Here is a 6,300-nt window from a genome sequence, read left to right on the forward strand (position 1 = left end):
TATAGTAAAAGATGGGGCATTTTGAACCATTTTTGTTGTTAGATTCCATGTCTAATGTTGAATGTTTCGCAGCATTATAACGATCTAGTTCGTCAATACAACCTCGCATTGGGTCAAATGCTGTCTGACGTGTTTCATACCGATTGTTAAGCCGTTCTTGGCACACTGATTTTGACTGCGGATAACTCCGTTTACCTGATCAGGATATGGGGCTCACGGCGGGTGTGACCGGTCAACAGGGGATGCTTACTCCTCCTAGGCACCTGATCCCACCTCTGGTGTGTCCAGGGGTCCGTGTTTGCCCAACTATCTATTTTGTATTGCTTGTAGGAGTTATGAGATTGATCACTGTTCCTTATCGTCACCTTGCATCATGCATAATCATGCATATTATGAAAGACTTTGTATTTATTATATCACCATGCATATGAAGAGGGAGGACTAAGTTTTTAAAACTTGGGCCCGAGGCCCGATCACTTTGTAATTATATTACACTAAATACATGTACGTTCAAACTAAGTTAGTATTTAATATGTGTATCTGATAAGTACATTCGTACTATTTGCTATGAAGAAATGAATATATCAACCTAATGGACTATCCCTACTTTAAATACTATTTTAATTCAAAGCGTTCAAGAGAAATGGAAGACAAATCGTCTGCATGTACTAGATCACTCCCCCCTCATTTTCTTTTTTTTTTTTTTATGAAATCGTTGTTAGGCTAAGTGGACACATTTGGATATAGCTGTTTCGTAGTAAGACCCCCGCCTAATTTCGTGCCTCCTCCAAATTGAAGGTTAATTTACGGCCCTGGGCAGCCATTAAAACATATAATAAAATTTGTTGAATTATAATTGAAGTCTTTTGCAGTATATCTGTTTCTTACAATATACTATCACAATCGGTGGGAAAAGGAAGGAAAGGGGTAGGGGGTAGGAAATGACAAAGCCGGGAGGGGAGAGTTGGTACCCACAGGCACTTGCTTGATATTTCTCATAATAAATTATGATGATTTTAAGATACATTACATGCATTTGCATGAAGTATATGAAACGGTGGACTCTGAGCATGACTTTCCGTTCTCTCTTTCCTTGTTCATAAGCTCTTTGGTTTTACAAAATGCCGACCTCCTTCCAATATATTTTCCGTGCTCCGTTCCGTTGTCCGTTTAAGTTCTAGACTTACTGCATATTAATAATAATTTCTAACCGAATTGTAATCATATTGCTGACATTTACATGAAAGATTCCTGACATAGTGCAGATTCAAGTTTGTTCAAATCATGGCCCCCGGGGGTATGATGGGGCCACAATAGGGGATCAACGTTTTACATACCAAGATATAGGGAAATATTTAAAAATCTTCTTCTCAAGAACCACTTAGTCAGAAAAGCTGATATTTGCATGAAAGCTTCCTGACTTAATGCTGATTCAAGTTTGTTAAAATCATGGGGGGGGGGGGGGGGGGGGGGGGGCTATGGCAAAAATCAAGGTCTTTTTTTATGTAAATGTTTTAAATAAAATTAAAATTGACTTAGTGTAAGGGAGTTATTAATGTGGAAGAAAATAGCAGTACTCAGAAAAAGCTCACTTTTATACAGCCAGTACTTCGTTTGGGAGACTTTATTATCGGCAGATTATAATCATATGTTGTCTTTCTCATTAGAAATACTTCTTTGGGTTTGCTAATATGGTGTAAAAAAAAAATAAAAAAAAAAAATGCATGTTTAGGAAAAGCAGAAAAGGATGTTCCAAGAGAGAGAGAGAGAGAGAGAGAATATTTTAATCTCGGTTAAGATTCGGCTGGGCTGAATATTTGGACTGACCGAAGCTGAAAGTAAATTTCCAGACATGAATTATGAAGGACTGCTCCGAGATTCGGTGAAGGCGTCAGTCCAAATATTCAACCGAGCCGAATCTCAACCGAGATTAATATAAGAATATTTGTGCGAAGTGTGTATGTGAGAGAGAGGATGTGTGCGTAGAGAGAAAAATGGAGATGTGTGTGTGTGTGTGGCGAAAGAGAGAGAGAGGGGGGGGGGGGTGTGTGGTAAAACTTCTTTGGAAATTCGAACACACTTTCTCCGTTCTACCCTTAACTCCACATCTAAATGTATGCTGAAAAATGGTACACAAAAGAATGAATGAATGTTAAAGGCGAGCTCAAAGACTTACTGGTTTTAAACAACTTTCAATACTGTAGAAATCGCATTATGGTTACACGATGTTAGTATACTTTTTAGCCGAGTTGCAACGAAGTTGAACTCGTTTTAATTGCTTAAGTGCCAAACCTGCATATCATCATTTTTATTGAATTTCAAAAAGGGGGATGGGGTGTGTGCCCCCCTCCCCTTTCCGGATATCTATGCTGTGTTTAACATATTTTGTATCTCACAAATATTTTATTTAAATAGTAAAATATTTTAAAAATTACAATCAATGCATTTTTTCCCCATATAAACCATGAAATTCCCTCACCCACTAAATTTAGACTCCAGGTATGTTTTAAATATTGTAGTAACTAACGTTAACTGTACATTTCCCGCTGTTTACAAATTACTTTATGAATAATTAAGTAACTTGCACGAACAAATTTATTATTCATGGCAGCTGCATATTTAAAAAATAATTCACTTCGTACTGTAACTAAGTGGCGGTCGCCATATGAATTAACTATCTTCTTTTTACTATATTCAATGTTCATATTCATAATTTTCTTTCCAATCGGGATCGGATGCATCAGTTTCATATTCGTGTCAGATTCATGTTCATCCTCGATTCATGTTCAGAAACATTTCTATTAATGACAGGAAAAAAAAACGTTCACAGGTATGTGTATATCTATTACATAACACTTCCTGTCTGCTTCAACACCCCAGACATCGATCGGCGCATGCTTTACCCGTGAAACAGCAAAAGTAACTTTTCTATTGTGTAATTCTTACATCCTGGGTATTGTTATCTTCAATGTTTTATCAATTTTATTAGCATTATTTTTTCTTTCTGAATTACAAATGAAAGAAAATATAACAAATGAATGATGAGGCCAAATTCAACTAATTAGTAAATTATCAACCATTGTCACAAAAAATATTGGGCGGATGGGAGAATTTTATTTTTTTAATTTTTATTTCCCGGGGGAAAAAATCATGACAAAAGGCATCACACAATGTGTTAATCAAGTTAACATTCAAAGAATCCTTGGTAGAAGATGTAAAACCAACATTCTGTGACTTTGAATCATTCACTCAAGTCACTGGGAAGCAAGTTTGTTGGAAATCGTAATTTTTGCGAGGCTCTTTTTTGAGGGGCGGGCGGGATGGGATGATAATCAATCAATTAATTTTAATCAATCTATTTAAAATTAGACTTCTTAGATCCGCACCGAATACTCTGCGTATGGTAGCGATTGTGAGCGTAAATCTTGGGATCTGATTTTAATTAGATTAGATTTTAATTGGGCTTAAATAGGAGATATATTTCAAACCCCATAACTTCTGTAAAATCTAGTGCGGGGGGGGGGGGGGGGGGGGCAATAAAGTTGCACCCACTCCCCACTAAAGTTCCAGTAAATCTATCACTTACTAAATATTGTGACCCGATGTAATGGGCAGGCTCGCGCTAAGAAAAGAAACTTAGCCGAGTTTGAGTTATAAGGAAATCTTGGTTATACATTAAAGGCGTCTTCACATTAATATTTCCCTCAAAATTTCTTATAAACCAGCTTTACTTCCCCATAAATACATAATATAGATTCGTGTATGCTTCGATGTATCATTATACATTTGCAATTTATTACATTTCTTGCAAGTTGTAATAGTGGTGTCTTTTCTAAAATATTGGTGGCCTTGAAAAAGGCCGTTTTGACTGGATCTTGATAGTCTGCAGCACAGGTTAGATGCCATTCAGACACACGAGTCTCCCTAGGACCTGCACTTCACAGGATCAGTCGAAGGGCTGATAGAATGCTGTGATAAAACAGGCGATTCCCGCGATCATTGAGGTGAACTCCATCTTCAAGCCAAATTCTTCAAAAATGTACTTGTTGGCCCGTTTCTTCTTGCGGTCATATAACTTAATATCATAGAATGACACAGAATTAGATTTCATGAATATACATAAAAATAAGCTAACTTTATATTACATGTATATACTGAAATACGCTTTTTAAAAAATCTCTATAAATTAATATCTAGATCTAAACATAATAAAATCATTAAAATAAATATACAATACATGCGATCAATACCAAATTAAAAAAATAGTAGACTAATTATTATAAAAAACAATACATGCGATGCTTGGAAAATTGAAGAATTACCGAGTTATGTAGACATCGGCGATGACTGAATTGTGATCATGAATCACTGTTTTATCAGCTAATCCAATCGTCATTAAATATGATGCGGCCTGTATGATACATCATAATTGTATATACACGATAACAAAGAGGATCAGCGTACAGTCGCATACATATACCATGTTCTGTTAAAAAAAAAAGGGGGGGGGGGAGACCTTCTAACTCGGCCAGCATTTATCTTATCAAACTTTTGTAAGATACAGGGATGGTTCACCATGACGTAACAATCAACGACACGTCACACTGGCTTCCAAGTTGAAGACTTTGCACACTAAATTTGAGCTTTTAAGTCGGGCCTAAATCAAGGGGCGGATCATGAAACTCTAATGATTTCGATCCATTATTCTCGCTGATCCGTAATACCATGGGATATGCACCCGTGATATGTGTTTACCATGATATAGGAGAACTTAATGGTGAATAAATGACTTTAAAATTCGCAACATTTTAATGTGTTGATATTTCCTACGTTATATTACCAAAGTACGGGAATCAGTGTACGTTACGTCAGAATTAAATTTGTGACGTCGCTAAATAGATAGTCTGCAGCAGGCGCGGTCGCGGCGGCCATACCAGATCGAGAGAGTGTTTACATTGCGGCGCGGCGTACTGGTCCTTGTAGAATTTGAACGTCGCATTGCCTCTTATAAATCGTTGCAAATGGTCGCAGTTGAAGAGATGAAGAAGTGTAGGTATGTTTATTCCTCCTCTATGCGACGGTTTGCTCATAACCGAGACAAGTGCACGTTGCGAAGTGCGAGGGCAGGCCAGGCTTGTATATCGAGCTATTGCAGATCTTACGGGGCTGGATGTATGATCAATTGTGGAAATTGCTGTTTTCTGTTACAACAACTGAGAAATGCAGTTTGAATCGCGGTAATACTTGGAACAAAGCGATGGGGTTAGTGCCATGCCAGGCATGGCACTAAGGGTTACTGACATGCGCACTAAGGGTTAGTGCCATGCCAGGCATGGCACTAACCCCTCTGTGACGTCACATAAAAACACAAACAGAAAAATGAACTAACCCCCATATCCCAACATTACAGTAGGCTAACAGACAATGAAACACAACTTGTAAACAATAAAATAATAAACAAAAACAAATAAACACTGAGAACATTCCATTAATAAGATTACACCCAAAGTTTATCAAGTGTAAAATGGTGTTAGGTGTAAAACAGTAAAAAGAATTTTTTTCTTGAAATGAAGACTTACTACCCTGAGCTGAGTTAGTGCCTCACTCTGCAAGAACATTTGTAAATTAATGTACTTATTTACTAACTAACATGCACTACGGCTGAAATCAAAATTTAATTGCTTTATGGGGAATATAATTATTATGAAATAATTTAATACCTTGTTTATTGGGAAAAATGCAAGCTAAATTGGGAAAAAATTGCCAATTTTTAGGAGGGGAAAGGGCCGAAATTCGAACCCAAAATGGGCCTTCAAAAATCACTGCAGACCGTGACCCATTTAATTAGCTTGTCCTTTATTAAGTAAACACCAAGGTTCCCATAACTGTTACCTGGCGCTTGTCAGATATAGGGGGAAACAAAACACATTGAACACAGAACTTTCACCGCACTATAATCTGTATGCTATATAACTCTATTACAAAAACAAAACTTTGTATGAAATTTACACGGATTTATTTTCCACGATTCAGAAATCGTCGCGAACAAAGTGGAAATTAGATACACGCGGAAAAAACCTGATATACGATATACTAGACAAATTCCCAGCCTGTTAGTAATTCTTGGTTAGGTCAATTTTTTTTTAATTTTAATCCCTGGGAAAACATGTACATGCAGTGTAACAGATGTAGACTAAAGAATTTTACTTGTTACTTTGAAGTGTTGTTTACATATTGGGGAGACATTTTTTTGGACAAATGTTTGTAAATTTGCTAAACACAGACACTGAATATGACAGC

At 36.8% G+C, this 6,300-nt stretch overlaps 1 protein-coding gene across 2 annotated transcripts in view; it reads right to left on the minus strand.

Annotated features, from left to right (window-relative positions):
* LOC130048039 (sortilin-like) overlaps positions 1 to 6,300 on the minus strand; it is a 58,636-nt gene that overhangs the window by 50,987 nt on the left and 1,349 nt on the right. The window lies entirely within an intron of this gene.

The sequence above is a fragment of the Ostrea edulis genome, chromosome 7 (genome assembly GCF_947568905.1).
Source record: "Ostrea edulis chromosome 7, xbOstEdul1.1, whole genome shotgun sequence".
Classification (NCBI taxonomy): domain Eukaryota; kingdom Metazoa; phylum Mollusca; class Bivalvia; order Ostreida; family Ostreidae; genus Ostrea; species Ostrea edulis.